At 43.8% G+C, this 18,210-nt stretch overlaps 1 pseudogene across 1 annotated transcript; it reads right to left on the minus strand.

Annotated features, from left to right (window-relative positions):
- Positions 1-702: 702 nt before the first annotated feature.
- LOC309514771 (COP9 signalosome complex subunit 9 pseudogene) lies at positions 703-1,030 on the minus strand (annotated as a pseudogene). Its single transcript has one exon. The product of its transcript is annotated as a COP9 signalosome complex subunit 9 pseudogene (transcript).
- Between the last annotated feature and the right edge of the window lie 17,180 nt (positions 1,031-18,210).

The following is an 18,210-nucleotide window of genomic DNA, read 5'->3' on the forward strand; positions in this document are numbered from 1 at the left end:
ACCTAGTGACTACTGGGTGGTTACTAGAGAACAGCTGAAACATCACTGAAAGCTCACTAGGGGAGCCTGTCCTGCCAGGTGGGTCTCTCTTTAAGAGTAAGAATGGCAGATCTTTGTAATGCAAGTTTGGGGCTTTTTTGTTTGCATTTTCCTTTCTCAGCATACACTGTAGTGACACTTACAAAAATGAAATCTATAGTTCTTAGAATCTTAAGTCCATGCTTTTCTGACTTGATAAAAGTTATATTTGAATATTCAGCAGTGTGTGTCAAATAATCAATTTTAGCATTTGGTTTGCTGTGTACAACAGACTCAGCAAGAATCGATGAAGAACTAGATCTCCTTTGATTATGTTTTTTATTTTTAATAATTTTTATTAAAGATTTTCCTCGTTTACAAAAGCACATGCATTGTCTCTTTCTTCAGGTTGTGTTTTCAGATCAGTTAAATTTGTTGTGAGACATTGGTGTCATATGCAGCATAGGGTTGGGAAGAAAAGAGGGGGGACAGGATGGGGGAAGCTTATGTTCTTTTACTTAGTGTATGTGTGGGGGGTTTGTGTCAGTGTCACTTGGGTAGATTCTCTTTCTATTCACTTATGTTTCCTTGGTAGTGAGAGAGGTTTGGATGTGGTTGATTGTCTTTGGTTGGCTGCATGGGATTTGTTTGTGCATGTGTGAGGGGGGAATTCAGTTATTCAACCAGCTTTGGCCATTTCGAAGTGCTCTTTCATGGCTTGGAGACAATATTCACATTTTCCTATCTTTTGTTAGGAATATAGTCTGCTTCTACAACATAGGTATTTAGCACAGCAGGAAGTCGAATTTCACTGGATATCGTCATCATCAAAATTATTAAAGAAGTCTGCATGTACTGACTTTTTATTGACAGCTAAATCCATCAACAAACTTGTACTTCCCCCAGCCTCCTCAAGGTCCACGTAAGGCCCCGTGCCCTCAAGGAACATCTTGTCCACTGCTGGCTTCATGACTGCATCCCTCCGTAAAACTTTCCGGCCACCCTCCAACATTTTATTTCTTTGTTTTTTTATTGGATAACAACTGACACAACTTTATTAAAGTCAATGGAGCTACATGATTTTACACCAGCAAAAGAAATCTAGGGTTTTCCTGTGTGTAGGGAATGAGATAGAGGCCAAGCCGCAGAGCAACAATGAACACCCAATCACACTTGAAAGTTTTGACTACAAAGTTTAGTTGTGTGGGGTCTCTTGCTAAAAGGCAGAAAGCCTGAGTCCAATAAACTTCAAGCAGACAAGAAGTGCCTATAGTGTTCCAGCTGATGTCTTTATCTCACTGAATTATTCCTCTACCCTCCTTTGCAATGCTCAGTAATAAATTAATAATTTATGCTAAGTGGAGCTGGCTGCTGTAAACCCAGCTGATCAAAACAGAAAATGCAGTCGAGCTTCATGAAAGCGGTTCCTGAAATCCTTGCAGCTTTAACGGTGAACAGAACCTCTTCAGTACATGTGGACAGTTTAGGTAGTAGTGGGGGTGGCATAGGAGGGCAAGAAAGAAAATGGTTTTATGAAACTATGCCATAATATAATTTTTCTAACTCCCCTGTCTCTAGCAAATACCTAATTACTCTAATCTGGATTAAAGAGTCCACTGGCATTTGGGAGCTTTTGCCAACCTGATGTGGTATAATGTTTGGAAGATGCCGATGGGGCATCAGTCCATTTGGGGTTTGTGCTTATTTTGGTACTTCCATTGAATAATGAACCACAAGCTATTAACAGTGGAAGCTGGTTTGTCTTCTTGCTTGCATCCAGCCAAGGATATCAGTTTCCTCTTCTCCCCTGGGTGTCCCACTGAGCCCCAGTCACCACTGGGTATAAAACCTAACATGGCCAGTAGCCAATCTATTCTGATTATCTTCAACATATAAATGCTCTCAGGGTTGTAAATGCTTGATGTACATTAATGAGAATCGCCATTGACAGGCATCCTTTGCCTTCCAGTTTAGTGCTTAACTGAGCAAGAGGTTTGCTTCATATCTTCACTGCACATATGCTATGCAACACACTACTTACTTCCCCCCAATAGGAAACATGCACGAGCAATGTTAGTCAACATTGTTACCTATGGCTACGATGTCATGATTTTTATTTTAATGTAAGGCACCAATATGCTGGAAACTGTAGAAATTGAGCTCATAACTTGATTGTGCACATGGCATTCAGCGCTTGCCAAAGCTGACTGATTGAGCCATACGTCTTTTAAAAAGAGAGTGATATGCCATGACAACAGCGAGGAGAGCACTCTTGCCACACTGGTAACATCTGCAAAGTACTTGCCTGCAAAAGTAACAGCTTCTGTACATGTGGTGCCTCTGTTCAGAGCCAAAGTCAAATCCCGTGTGTTCTGAAGTATCCCAGGAGGGATATTTTCCACCTGCAGACAATATTGCTCATATTCAGCACAGCACAGGATCTGCTTTATCTGTGGCATCAGGATGTTGTTGTTTAGTTGTTTAGTCATGTCCGACTCTTCGAGACCCCCCTGGACCAGAGCACGCCAGGCACTCCTGTCTTCCACTGCCTCCCGCAGTTTGGTCAAACTCATGCTGGTAACTTCGAGAACACTATCCAACCTTCTCATTCTCTGTCGTCCCCTTCTCCTTGTGCCTTCCATCTTTCCCAACAGCAGGGTCTTTTCCAGGGAGTCTTCTCTTCTCATGAGCTGGCCAAAGTACTGGAGTCTCAGCTTCAGGATCTGTCCTTCCAGTGAGCACTCAGGGCTGATTTCCTTAAGAATGGATAGGTTTGATCTTCTTGCAGTCCATGGGACTCTCAGGAGTCTTCTCCAGCACCAGAATTCAAAAGCATCAATTCCTCGGCGATCAGCCTTCTTTATGGTCCAGCTCTCACTTCCATACATCACTACTGGGAAAACCATAGCTTGAACTATACGGACCTTTGTTGGCAAGGTGGCATCAGGATACGAGAGGCTATATAGCCTTGCCCTATGGATCAAGTGGAACGAGAGTTGTGCCAAATAGTTGTCCTGTTCTTCTTTTTTAAAAAAGCACACAGAAATTCCTTGTGGGAAAGACCTGTTCACCAAGTAAGAACACTCCCTTAATGGGCAGGTGGAAGAGATGTTGTTGTTTGGGGCGCATTGTTCAGTACAGCGGTGGACAAAACACAGCTCTGGATCTGCTGGATCAGGGGCGAAGGAAGGCGGCATGACACCCGGGGCAGGCGTTGCTATGTAGGGCGCATGTGCGGTGTCACTACATACAACACATGCGCTGTATGTAGGAACGCCGCACATGCGCTGTACTTAGCGGTTTGCTGGCAGCGCTGCTCCAGCACCATACAGACGGCGCCGGGATCCTCTGCTCACAGCTGTAGCAGGAACAGAGGGATCCCAGCGCTGTCCATACGGCGCTGAAGCGGTGGCAAACTGCTATACAGCGCATGTGCGGCGTCACTACATACAGCACATGTGTGCAACGCCGCTCATGCGCTGTACTCAGAAGTTTGGCAGCGGTGCAGGGAACCTCTGCTTGCGGCTTTAGCCGTGAACTAAGGATCCTCCACATGAGGCTGCGGTGGCTGCGCGCGTCGCCACGAGCCCCCATGGGGTGACTTCTTGTCACCCCCGTAGACATGGAACCCGGGGCGCACCGCCCCTGCCCCCCCCTGTTGCGACGCCACTGGCAAGGATTCTAACTCCCCATGGTTTACCAATAGCAGCAACAAAATAATACCCCTTCTGCCACTGCCCTACATCATACTGTTGAAATTACGGCTTAGGGTAATCCGGACAGAGTTTTTGCGTGGAAGAACTGTAAGCTCTGTGCACTGCTGATATTCAAAAGATATTTCTGGGCTCAGAATTCTATGATTCTGAGTATATGTCTTTTGTGCAGGGTTGCTATATTTCTAGAAGTAAAATTCAGTCACAAAAGTTGTTGAGCTTTTTTCTGGGAAATGAAACTTTCTTTTGGGAAATCAACCTCAAAATCCTGGACATTTTGCCAATTTTCAGAAATTCCCCCCAGGTGCTCTAAGGATATATACACACATCTACACACATGAGCTGACCGGAACTGATAAAAGTTGGAGTCCAAACTTCTGGAGGGCCTCAGGTGAAAGACGTCTGCTGTAAAGCTTCAGTTACTTCCAGAACTTACTCATTCCATTTGAAACTCCCAATATCAAGCTTCATATAGTGCCTTTGGAGAGGTAAGATGATAAATTGTGGATATGATATTGTGTTACATTCATCCAGACAAATCCAGATCATCAGTGTTCATGAGCTGCTCTTTCTCTGACTTCCCTTTATCTTGAATTGAGAGGAATTCTAACAGGGGACAAAGAATTAAATGAACAAATAACCTGTTAACTGCAGTCCTCTTAACACTGATATTAAAAAGTCACTGAAGAAAGTTCCTGGCAGCTATTTTCTCATTCCTAATAGTACTCTGGCAAGTCGGATAATTATTTGTTAAAATTCCACCGTCTCAATAGCCTCTATTTTTCAAGGATCTGAAACACTCATCTGTTGCATGAAATGGGCTTCCCATTGAAATTGCTTCAAAAATACCATATGGTGTTGGCTAGTTGATAAAAAACCAATTAGCATTTTTAAATAACTTGCAGAAAGATTTTGTGCTTAGGATCTACTTAGTCTGACCTTTAATACAGTGGTACCTCGGGACGCGGGTGGCGCTGTGGGCTAAAGCCTCAACGCCTAGGGCTTGCCGATCGAAAGGTCGGCGGTTCGAATCCCCGCGGCGGGGTGCGCTCCCGCTGCTCGGTCCCAGCGCCTGCCCACCTAGCAGTTCGAAAGCACCCCCGGGGGCAAGTAGATAAATAGGTACCGCTTACCAGCGGGAAGGTAAACGGCGTTCCGTGTGCGGCTCTGGCTCGCCAGAGCAGCGATGTCACGCTGGCCACGTGACCCGGAAGTGTCCCCGGACAGCGCTGGCCCCCGGCCAATAGATGTGAGATGGGCGCACAAACCCCACAGTCTGTCAAGACTGGCCCATTCGGGCAGGGGTACCTTTACCTTTACCTTACCTCGGGTTAAGTACTTAATTCGTTCCGGAGGTCCGTTCTTAACCTGAAACTGTTCTTAACCTGAAGCACCACTTTAGCTAATGGGGCCTCCAGCTGCCGCTGCGCCGCTGCTGCACGATTTCTGTTCTCATCCTGAAGCAAAGTTATTAACACGAGGTACTATTTCTGGGTTAGCGGAGTCTGTAACCTGAAGTGTCTGTAACCTGAAGCGTCTGTAACCTGAGGTACCACTGTATTTATTTTGCCTTATTTCCACCTTTGCTAGCCTGATGGACTCCCCTCCCAACAGCCATAAGCCAGAATTGCTGGTTAAACCTTTTGGAGCCCCAAACGTCTAGAGGACTCAAGGCTGGAGAAACCTGTCTTAATTTGGTTTTTTGTCCCACAAATGTTGTTTCCCCTTCACAGAACTTTCCTTCCTGTTCTTAGTCTTATTCAAAATGTCTTTCATCTCTAAATCATCTTCTAAAGTTTGCTGGTTTCTTCATATTTCTCACCATTTCTTTCTTCTGGTTCTGAAGACAAATTTTCCCTTTGACCTTGTTCATTTTCTTCTTCCTCCTTTTCTACTTGCTGCCTCAGAATGGCTCTTGCGTCTTCATCTCATTATATAGTTAGTTAGTTTATTATTATTATTATTATTATTATTATTATTATTATTATTATTATTATTATTTCATTCAAGCCACTGATTAAAAATGATTTTAAGCTGTGATCCTATATGCACTTCCTGGTGGGAGTAAGCCCTGCTGAAAACAATGATATTTACTTCTGAGTAGCCATGTATAGGTCAAAGGTTAAGTCATTCAAAGGCAACCTGCAGTGCGGAGCTCATCTCACTTCAAGCTGAGGGAGCCGGCATTTGTCCAGACAGCTTTCCGGGTCATGTGGGCAACATGACTAAACCGCTACTGGTGCAGCGGAAATGCTATTTACCTTCCTGCCGCAGCGGTACCTATTTATCTACTTGTTCTGGCGTGCTTTTGAACTGCTAGGTTGGCAGAAACTGGGACAGAGCAACAGGAGCTCACTCCGTCATGGGGATTCGAACCGCCGATGTTCCGATCAGCAAGCCCAAGAGGCTCAGTGGTTTAGACCACAGTGCCACCCGCTCCCTTCAAGTCATGTATATGATTGCTCGGTTAATCTCCAGAACCACTTCTAAAATCATTTTCAATAAATTTTGATCCACTTCCCTCAAAAAATAAAATAAAAAAGAACTAATTCCAGATATATCTTCATCTAGGTCACGGAGGGATATTTTCCACCTGATACTTCTGCAATATGTTCATCTAAATTATCAATGTCTTCTTCCATAAGTATGTCATTCTTGGGAGGGGTACCTTCTCACTGTACTTATTACGTGATTATGAGCTCTCATTGAAGCCCTCCAAACTTTTAACATGGTGTGAATTATAGAAAGTAACTCGTCGTTATTTCCACCCATATAATTAGTCTCCTGAGACTTGTCTTGAGGTTTCAGATCTCCAACAGCACCAGTCTTGCCTATTTGCTAGTCATCTATAGTAGACAATCTACCTCATTCTTTCCATTATATAACACCTACAGTGCTGGATTACCCAATATGTAACCCAGGCAGGCCAGCAAAGCAGAGGCATACAACAATGTGAGGGGTTTGTTTTAAGAATGTGATATCTGGGATTTTTTTAAAAAGCATCAAAGTAGTTATAATGGGGAAAATCAGAATTTCATTAGCCTTCTTTGTTGCCCACTACACAGTCTTCCCTAATCTTTCTATTCTCTTTTTATTGCTCATCCCCACCTAAACCAGGCAGCGTCCTAGGAATGTATATCAAAATACTGTAATGTGAGGAAATCAGATCCTGTCTTGTGTTGCAATAAATATGGGTTTTGTTTTATTATTTTAACATTTTATATTACAGTTTAGTATTGTTTTTATTTTGAACAACATATTGAGGGCACCATCTTTTCAATGCTTAACAGTGATTTCCCCCCTAGAAAAATAGGTGCCAGTACTCACCAGGAAGTTATTCTTGTAAGTGTCACACTTTTTAACAACAAAATAGAGGTGCTGTTTCTGCAAACCCTTGAGTACCCCCTGAAAAAAAGTACTTGGTGCTTATGTCTTCTAAAGGCCTTATCCTGGCTCTGATCACCTACGCCTAACCAAAAAGTGTCAGAAACGTATCCTTCTGGTTTTGAGAAGTTCCCACCACTCCTGTCAGCACTCTACTCTCCCAAATCACCAAATCATTTTCCCCTCCCCTTTCCTTTACCACTACTGTGAGGAGAGATTCTAGTTAATTGTGTGATCTCATTCACTGCTTTCATCTTCCTCAATTGGTCCAATCTCATTTGTATGCTCCCCGCACCCAACATGGTTAATATTAGTGACTTCATTCCTAGAAGAGTTTGTGTATATTCAAATATGTTCCTATAAGTGTGTGTTCAAAATATATTGTAATGTTTGTTAAGGAATCATTGGAGGGGTTAAGATAATGGCGCTATTGTTTGTTGTATGTTTGACTGGGGGGTCGGACCTTAATGTGTCCCTGATTTTAAAAAAATATTAATTCCTAAAATCATAAATGATTGAACAAGGGACAATAACTTCAACACCCTCATTGTGCATTAAGCATTTGTGTCACACCCCCTCCCCAAGGAACAGCTTTAGCTTTGGAGAGATGGATATATTTTCTTTAACTCCTCTCCCCCGCCCGTGTGTGTGTGTGAATTAAAAAAAAAACTCCTGTCCATTCAGAATGAAAAGTGAAAGAATTCAAGTAGAATACTGCCATCAAGTGTTTTCTAAGTGTTATTGCTGAGAGAAAATTTTATCAGCGTACATAGCTGATCCAAAAAATGGCTGTAGTAAGTATGAAGTGGCTTTCCACCCAGATCTTCCTCCAGTGTGCTCTGATTTTCAGAGATATTTCTAGTTAATAGCTACATTTCAGCCTGTGTTTTGGGGTATGATTTGTCTTTTGGAGAGAAGGTGGGGGTTCTGAACACTGCCAGTTTTTATTTCGTGGAATTAGTGTTGTGTGATGCCCACAATAGTTATTAGGCTTTCAGATGTGCTTTCAGTCCCCACAAAAAGGTCGGGAACCCCTGCCTTAGAGCAAGTGTGCAGTAAATGAGCAGAAAGTAGTTTGGAAATTAAAACCAAATCCTATATATCCACTTTAGCTGTTGTGGTACAGTTACCTGTACTTGTTCTGGCACAGCTAAAAGCAGCGCCCTCTACCGAACAAGTGAGGCACAGCCAGAGGCTTCTGCAAAGCCAGATGACTTATTGACAGGCAGCCTAGCATTAATTTCCCTTTATCCATAAGGGCCAAGGGCTGATCAAATGAACTTTAATAGATGCAGCCAAAGCATTGTCAATACTTTGCGAATACTTCTGGTGAAACTGATGAGTAAGATTAATAATAAAGCAGAAAACATCTCCCGATGGTGTGGAGAGGAGTGAGCCTTTTCCTCACTCCTTTCCAGTTTTTCTTTTCTGTTTAATTATTTTGTTTGTTTTGCATGCATTGCCGCATGCACACCCATGTACAGTGGTACCTCAGGTTACAGATGCTTCAGCTTACAGACACTTCAGGTTACAGACTCCGCTAACACAGAAATAGTACCTCGGGTTAAGAACTTTGCTTCAGGATGAGAACAGAAATCGTGCTCCGGCGGCGGGAGGCCCCATTAGCTAAAGTGGTACCTCAGGTTAAGAACAGTTTCAGGTTAAGAACGGACCTCCGGAACAAATTAAGTTCTTAACCCGAGGTACCACTGTACTGAGTCATGAGAAGGCCAGGCGTGTAAGGGCTTAAAAACTCAGAACAGCCACCCACTGCAGTCCCCGGCTCCTGAGCTTTCCCCACTGCAAGTGGGTGGTGAGCAGGGGCCTGGTAGGCAGCTGTCTTATTTGGGTCATCGCAGGCAGAGAAGGAAGGATGGGCAGCAATGCCAGCAAGGAGGAACCCACTGTCTTGGCTAGCTGAGGCTCACACTACAGATTGGCATTACCAGCAGCCAACTAGCGAGGACCCAGTAGGACCCAGTAGGGCCCAGGTCAACCGGCAATGGAGAAGAGGTGAGGAGCATGTGACAGCAGTTGGCCAGTGGGACAGTGTCCACTGAGAGAGTGTGTTCATTTCTCTCTCCTATCTATGTCTGTCTGAAGAAGAGAGAAATATGAAATGGTTGGATGCTTTGTAGATGCATTATTAATAATACCTTTACCTCAGGAGTAGGGAATCTTTTCATTCTGAGAGCCACATTCCCTTCTGGACAACCTTCTGGGTGCCATATGCCAGTGGTGGTTGGGGCAGAGGTGCAAGTGGGAAGAGCAACAAATGACTTTTACTTTTGTGCAGAAGGCTACGTAAAGGGACCCCTGACCATTAGGTCCAGTCGTGACTGACTCTGGGGTTGCAGCGCTCATCTTGCTTTATTGGCCGAGGGAGCCAGCGTACAGCTTCCGGGTCATGTGGCCAGCATGACTAAGCCGCTTCTGGCGAACCAGAGCAGCGCACGGAAAGGCCGTTTACCTTCCCGCCAGAGCGGTACCTATTTATCTACTTGCACTTTGATGTGCTTTCAAACTGCTATGTTGGCAGGAGCAGGGACCGAGCAACGGGAGCTCACCCCGTCGCAGGGATTTGAACCGCCGACCTTCTGATCAGCAAGTCCTAGGCTCTATGTTTTAACCCACAGCACCACCCGCGTCCCAAACGTGCAGAAGGCTAGTGGTTTCTAAACATACTCTTTCATCCCTCTTTATCCTCCATCCAGGTGAGCAAGAGGCATGAGCAGCGTTCAAGAGCACGTTCCAGCCAGACAAAGCACTCCAGCAGGGGGCAAAGCAGAACCAGCCAAGGATGTGACTGGGGAGGGAGTATGGCTTGGGGACAGTGCCAAGAACCAGGCGGAGAGGCCAGGAGAGCCACACTTGGCTCCACAGGGAGGAGTTTCTCCATTTCTGATTTACCATATGTTGTGTCCTGTGAAACGATGGGCACATTTTGAATTCTGTGACATGTGACTAGCCTTGGTGTCAGTGCTACTCATCTGTAAAATGTGAAAATATGTTTTGAGTTCGATGTGATGGATTGAAATGAGGCCAAAGTAGATGAAAGACATGAAATAAACACTTGGGTTTGAATTCAGCATTGCGCTGCATCAAATGTTCTGTCCGTGTGCCTCACAGACATCCATTTTTATTGTTTGTCTTGTGATCACAAGCAAATATTATTTGATGCTAGAGCCAGACACCCAAACTCTGAAGTCTGTGAAGTTGGATGTAATGGAAATGAAAGCACATGTGCAAGAGTTGCTAGGAATAATGAAACAACACAGGTAAGCTTGTGAAGAGACCTTTAGCACAATAATAGAGAATGCGGAGAAGTGGATGTAGGACTTAAAGCATCTAGACCAGAGCTTTCCAAACTGTGCGTCGCAACACATTAGTGTGTTGGCTGCAGTGTGTAGGTGTGTTGCACTCCCTGTGCTCCTCCTGGGGCTGGAAAGGGGTTAGTTTATCCTCCGATTTGCTAGTAAAACTGAATTACTATGTCGCAAAATGGCGCATGCCTAAAACGTGTGTCACCAACTTGAAAAATTAGGAAAGCTCTGACCTAGGCAAACCAAACAACTTTGGGAACACCCACTCCATACAATAAAAGCACATTCAAAACACATTTGAAACAAATTAGTTCCCTCAAAGAATCTTAGGAACTGTAGTTTGTAAATCTGTGAGGGGGAAACTGCATTCCCAAGGATTCTTTAGGGGAAGTCATGTGCTTAAATGCACTATATAGTGTGGCTCTCTCAGGAAAGCATCATTCCAGCCAATCCACAGAAGGCGTCTACTGGTGGTCCATCTACATGCCCAATTTGGATTTGTTTATTACATCATCTTGAGGACCCGTTTCTATGATGAAAACCAGCCTGTTTACAATTTGTTGGTGTCCCACAGTGAAGATCTTTCAAGCCCGTGCTAATTCTATTCATTCTGAAAATTTTGGGGATTAATCTGTTACTTGAATTTTTCAGTGCTGTTCTCTGTGCAAATAATGTGTATTAAAATGTATATGCTAGGTTAAAGTGTGCATAAAATGCACACCAGTGGAAATTATATAGAAAAATGCATTATGTTGTACAGGCAAACTCCAATTTGTGCAGGGGTTGCGTTCATCGTATGCGTCAGCAGAGTCCGCATAGGCCCACCCTACTTTGTTCTGCGCCTGCCGCTCCCCCTTTCCACCCTCTTCCAGGTCCAAAAATGGAGCATGCATGCATGATCTTGTATGCTTTGAACGTGTGCAAAGTAGTCATTACCTGTATGAAGTATGTTAGGTTTTCTTAATATTTATGTGGTCAATGGTGCTACTCAGAGAGGTGTGTGTGTTTGTAATCTTAGCCTGCATGGCAGCACACCTGTGAGCTATCGACAATTCAGCATACCTGTGGTATGTTAGCAATAGCAGGGGGAGTTTACCTGCTGCACTGAATGCAACGATGTGATAGGATAATTGATTATTTTGAATACTGTATTTAAGTTGACCAAATGCTTTGTATCATATCTTGCTATCTTACTCTCTTATTTTATACTCTCTGTTTGACCAGTGTAGTGTTAAAGAATTTGGAGGAGTGTGTAGTAGTGAGAAGGGGTGTTTTGCAGCTGTTTGATTATTACTTAAAATAAAGCCAAGCAAAGATATTGCGGGCAAGTTTTTATTCCATCGTCCCAGCCGCTGCGCAAACTTTTTTTTTTAAGAATAATTTTTTATTAACCGACCAATCACATCAAATCAAACCAAATTACATAAATTCCAAATTACACAGCCAAATTTTAAATTTTTGTTGGGGGTACCCATATTTCAAGTTCCGAAGGGATCCAATCAACTTCTTGCTTCTTACTGCTGTTTTAATGTCCACAAATCTAACCTTATGATGTTCACAGTACTATCCAGTCCTTTCTTATTATTTTTCCACATCTCTTGTTGTTATTTTCATATATTTTTCCTTTCTCTTTGTGACCTCTGATAGTCTCCGCAAGCTGGTTAGAACAGTTTGTAATCCTGCGTGGGTATTATTTTTTTTTATCCAGTAGCCATATCCAGACGTTTTCCATATAACATCACTTCCATACATCAAAACAGTCTTAGCGTCATTAATCTTCACCAATCTGCCTCCTTTCTCAAAACCTCTGAGGAGATTCACTAGGAATGCAGTCTGAAAACAAATCCGTTCTTCCTCCCGGCTATAAATCCTTTGGCAAGATGGCAACTCCGAATTAATTGCTGCGCCATTCCCAAAAACTCTTATTGCTTCTCGGTCTCCATAAAGCATACTTTTGGTTAAAGTTTATCTCCACACAGACCTTAATCATCCTGCTTGGGTCAGTTCAACCGACGGTTCTAATGAGGAGGGGTTCTTGTAAATCACATAGAAGGAAAGTAAAAAAGGTTTCCCCCCCCCCATTCAGCCCCGTTGTCAACATACTCCGCCTTTGGTGTATCTTCATCGTAAAATATTCCTGTTTCTCCAGCCCGTCGTCTTCTTTCGCAGAGGTCACTTAAATTAGCAGACTTCACTCCCCTTCTTCACTTGAAATATGTGCATTTGCTTCTTTTGTAATTAATTATTCCAAATTGCTGCAGCTAGTGCGCGATCAGAGACAGCGTCCAGGAGAGCCGAGGTCCACACGGGGGCATTCTGCCTAGGGCCCTCACCCCCTTCTTTCGAATTAGGGGGTGATTTATGGGCACAGCAGGCAAGGGCAGTGTTCCCCATTTCCTTGGGGCAACAAGGGAGGCTGCCTACTCCCATAACAGCCTCTTAATTACCCCGTGTGGGTCGGAGAGATGGTATTGTCGGCCATCTTCCAATGCGCCCCTAGTGGCCCCCCCACCGCTGCGCAAACTTGGTTGGCAAAGAAAGTCCAGCAGTATGCACAGTATGGCATGCAGTTTACTGTATAAAGGTAAGAGTCACATCCATTACTCTGCCTACTTTTCCCTATGGCTCCACCCACCACAGACATGTGGCCCCTGAAAGGTTGCCCATGAGGGATTGTGGCCCTCAGTCTGAAAATTGTCTCCTACCCTTAGTGTAAAATAGTAAAAAATATTACTATGATAACTGGCTGCTCTTGCATAAACTGGTGTCTTTTTCTAGACTGCCACAGAGATTGCAAAGATGCAGTCTGTTACTCTGAAATAAGATGAAATTACATTCAGATCTCTGCTAGTATAAATATAGAGTGTTCAGCATAATCAGTGAAATTGCCTCACATTTGCACCAGTTTAGGGTAGATGAGACTTTCCTCAAGTGACTTTGGAACCATAATCTCATCTCCTCTAAGCCATATAATACTTGCAGTTAGAGTGTAAGGGCGGGGAGCCAAATTCAACCCATAATTCCCTATCAGTCACTATTATGGCCGTAATACGATTCTCATCCATTATAGTTTGATGCTGACAATTAATCTTTTCTGTAGCTGCTTTAGGCAGCTTTGGAAGGTAATTTTCTTTCAGCTTCCATTTGGAATTGTGAAATATATTTTAAGGTACTTAAGTGTAAAGCTGAATAAAATTGATAATCAATCACAAATAATGAGAGCTGCCCCTAAAGGCGTCAGTAAGTCAGAAACAAATAAGCCTTGTTCATTTCTCTAACTTCTTACACTTGCTTATAACAGGATAAAGAAACCTAAAGTCGTGGTGAAGAACCTCAGGTCCAGGAAGAAGACTTCTCTAGCTGGCCCTCAAGATTTTTCAATTTTTTTTCTAGTATAACCTATCATGTGATTTCCGGTGGCATAGCATTCAGTATGTGTATTCATTTTTTATGTTGTCATTTATTTTAATATGTCTAGACTGTTTTTCTGGCTATAAACGTTCATAGTAGTTTACAGATAAAAATGGTTACAGGAACTACAAATACATATTGAATCAGCAAGTGTAAAATACTTCGTGCAACACAAAGGATGGTCAAAAATATTTCAACAAACTTCCTAAAAACTGCAAAGTTTTAAACCTGACAAGCCTCCTATGAGGGAATTCCACAACAGTAGTGCCCACACTGAAAAGACCCTGCTTCAAGTGCCCATCAATTAACCTCTGTCAAAAACACCAGATACAACAAGACCTTGTAAATTATCTTGACAGCAAAAGGAAGGGGTGGTTCATGAGGAGAAGGCATTGCCAATAACCTGTGGTAGAGAACCTGTGGTTCTACAAAAGATGTTAGACTTCAACTACCATCAACCGAAGGGACGCGGGTGGCGCTGTGGGTAAAAGCCTCAGTGCCTAGGGCTTGCCGATCGAAAGGTCGGCGGTTCGAATCCCCGCGGCGGGGTGCGCTCCCGCTGCTCGGTCCCAGCGCCTGCCAACCTAGCAGTTCGAAAGCACCCCCGGGTGCAAGTAGATAAATAGGTACCGCTTACCAGCGGGAAGGTAAACGGCGTTCCGTGTGCTGCGCTGGCTCGCCAGATGCAGCTTTGTCACGCTGGCCACGTGACCCGGAAGTGTCTCCGGACAGCGCTGGCCCCCGGCCTCTTGAGTGAGATGGGCGCACAAACCCCAGAGTCTGTCAAGACTGGCCCGTTCGGGCAGGGGTACCTTTACCTTTACCTTTACCATCAACCGCAGGCACCATGGCCAGAGATGACAGGACCACTTTCCCTAACCCTTGTCTAAAAACACATTTAAGCAAAACTCAAACAAGTATTTATTAGGGAATGGAGGAACACCAGAGTTTTTGCAGAAGCCCAAAAACTCTAGGGGAACTGAAGGAAAACCTCTCAAACAACCCAATGAAGATTGAACATGCTCAATAGCCACAGAAGGCTGAGTCCGTGTTGATGGAGGGAAATGGAAAACTGGGGGGAGGTGGGGAGCAGAAATGACATTCCACACTGCAACCTTAAGTTGCATTCCCACTTGTAAATAAATGAGGAGACTGCAGTTGCTTGTCAGGAACTAGAGACAAAGGGTGACCAAAAAGGGTGAGAGAAGTGGTTTGGACCATCAAATGAGAATCCCCTGTGCAAGTCCACAAATGCAAGAGCTACAAGCTCAAATTCTTACCTGAATAACAACAGCTTGTAGATACTGTGTATTCCAAGGGAACACATTTTTTTGCATACCTCCAACTGTACATAGATGTCATGTTCAATGCTATATAAGTCACATACATTTATACTCCTATTGTACTACTTTGGCTATGTGTTTAATAAAATATTGAATTCTTGCATTGTGAAAAACAAAGATTATGGTGAAAAGTGAAAAACATGAATTGCAAAAAAAACCTAGAGCTTACAGAACAAAACCAACTTCAGATATGAAATCAGCACGTCGAAATTAGGTTAGAACAACTGCAGGTGTCAATGCAACAAAATTTTTGTTTCCCAGTGTAATCTTTCCCTTAACCACATTTGTTCTGCTCCATGTGATTCCCTCAATGGATTTTCACAGGCAGAGTTCCAGATCTTTTTGCACCCAACTCACAATCCTAGTGAAGCAGACATCCCACCGCTACCAACAATTGAAGCGGATCCCACTGCTATGTATACAGGCTATCTTGTGGTTTTACACAAGGTACAGCTTTGACACTTGGAAACTCAGGAAGAAGCTGAACAAATACAGGTTTGTTTTAAAGGACAAAGCTGGTAAAACAGCTGATTTGACAGGAGACAAAGTTTAGGAAACAGTTAACTTATTTACAATTATAATAAATTTAGTGGATGCTACAGCCTTTTAGATGAGTAAACGCACAGCTTCTTTTAAACTTCAGTTGCTTATATTCAGTGAGTACTCTTCAGTTAGATGCCTACAGGTTTCCAGACTAGATTGTACATGTTCAGCTTATTTCGAGTTTGGTTACTTCAGTCTCATAAAACTTACTTGTGGAGGTGTCACAGGTTAATATGTTGGTTCTTAAACAAGGTGGTATTTTCTCTGTCAGTTTCCCAACCTTCTTTCAATCACACTCTAGCAGCATAACAGACCCAGGGGACCCCCAAATTCTTCTTAACTGGTTTGGGAGTCTTCTCTATCTAGAAGATCTCTCCCCTCCTGACAGAAATGAGACCCAAGGAGGCTGTCTCCTCACAGCTTCTACTTCTCCTGTTCAAATCCTGCCTTCCAGTTAACTGCTGTTTAAATACTCCGACAAGACCCTAACACTGCCTTTCTATCTAAGCCCAGAGACTCTTTTCTCTAACTGCAGATATTTTCCTCAAAGTGAATGTTACCCAAGGACCAGAACCGACACCTTCTCTCCCGCTTAAACTATCTGAACCTTTTCTCAGAAACGGCTCCTTTTATTTTCCCTCCCAAGGTGCTGGCTCCACCCCGCTCTGTCTTGATAACCAATCAGAGACAGGCTCCAGCCCTCGGGTGGAATTCTGAGGCACTGCACCACCTGTCCATCTGTCTGGCTCAGTTGTCCACACACCAGATGTCATGGAGGACATGGAGGTCCACCAGAGGGCAAAGAACAAACGTGGGTGGATGGGAGACCAACGGGCAGGGAGGACTTGACTTCTTCTCCAGCTCACATCAACTTCTAACTTTCCAGGATGAAATGCTTGCCTCACATAGGAGCCAACTCCTAGGGGCCAAGATCCCTTGCCCCCCCCAAAATATTTAAGGAGCCCCCTGCCCAGTTTATGGGCATTGCCATTCAAATGGTGTGCAAATCTTGTGATTGATTATGTGGGGCAGGGTTTACCTTGCCCACCTAATCTTTGATTCAAGTAGGCACCCTGGTTGCCTCATAATTGAGGATAATATTACAGGCCACTAATAATATTTCCAAGCCACAAAATGCAAAAATAGGAAGTGTCACTGATTAAAAGTTCAAAATTCACAATAAACAAATTTGGAAAATCCGGTTTAATTAAACAGATTGTTTCTTCTTACTGGTTTTTGGATAAGGGAGCATGCTACTAGTTTGCTAAAACAAATTCTAGACAGGCAAAGCTTTCCTAGAATCATGGAATTGTAGAGTTGGAAGGTACCCTGAAGGTCATTAAGGCCACACACACACACCACACACCCGCAATGCAGGAATCACAATATTTACAAAATTTCACACCCAGCTCTTCCTAGAAGGCTCAGGACTCGAACTTCCTGATGGAAGGGAACCATTGCAGCAACTTTGTACAATTAATCATGAACTTTCAACATTTCCTCCACACCCTTTGTGAAGCAGAAGGCTAGGACTGTGGCTTCTGAAGGTCATTTGACAATTTCTATAAAAACAGAGGTGATAGTGAGCTATGGAGCAAGCTAAGATTGCTTCTGGCTTTATAACCCAAGTGGCCTGTGTACATGCTAGCAAAGTGAGGTTTGGTTAGTCTTGTGCCTCCTACATTTAAAAAAGCAAAATGTGCACTTCTGTCTACCCTCTTAATAATTAAAATATTGTTGTTTTTTTCAGGGCAAACATCCCACAGCATTTGAGGACAGATTCTTCATGACATCAACACTAACCAATCCATGCCATGCACAACCAGTTTTGGTGGAAAACTAAGAGAAATTATCTGTTCAGGCCTGCCTCTGGTGAGAAAAGACAGTGCTGAATTGGAAACAATGGAGGGTGCTTCTTTTGTGATCACACTGCCCTAAAAATGTGGTATCTCTATCCTAGGTGCCATCTCTATAGAGCTGAGGCCACCTCGGCTCCCTCAATATTTGTAGGCAGGGGGCCAAGCCCCAATATTGAGGCCTCCTCCCGACGATGCATGCCTCCTTGGCCTCCTGACGATGTGCGCCTTGCATGCCACATGCCACCAATGCCACTCCTTGCCTATAAATGCAGCCAAGAATGCCTCAGACCACCAGAACCATCCATTCACTGTCCACCACCTTGCCTTCACCATCTCTCTGCCACCGTGAGAGCGACTAGGACAAAGCTTCTGCCTCTGCCACAAGGCCTCCATTCAGGCCTGCTGCAGCCACAGACATACTTCCAGAGCACAGAGCACAGCATTGTGTGAGCATGATGTCACATCACACATGCAACACTGCCCCCCCCCAATCTGGGGTGCAAGTCAGCACCTCTGGTTTCCATTCCTTATTGCTGACAAACATCCCAGAATCACACAGTGACAATGATCTATAGAGGCTTTGACATGGTCTCTTGAAGTTAACTTGTGTTGGAGG

This window comes from Podarcis vaucheri (genome assembly GCF_965113315.1).
Source record: "Podarcis vaucheri genome assembly, chromosome: 11".
Classification (NCBI taxonomy): domain Eukaryota; kingdom Metazoa; phylum Chordata; class Lepidosauria; order Squamata; family Lacertidae; genus Podarcis; species Podarcis vaucheri.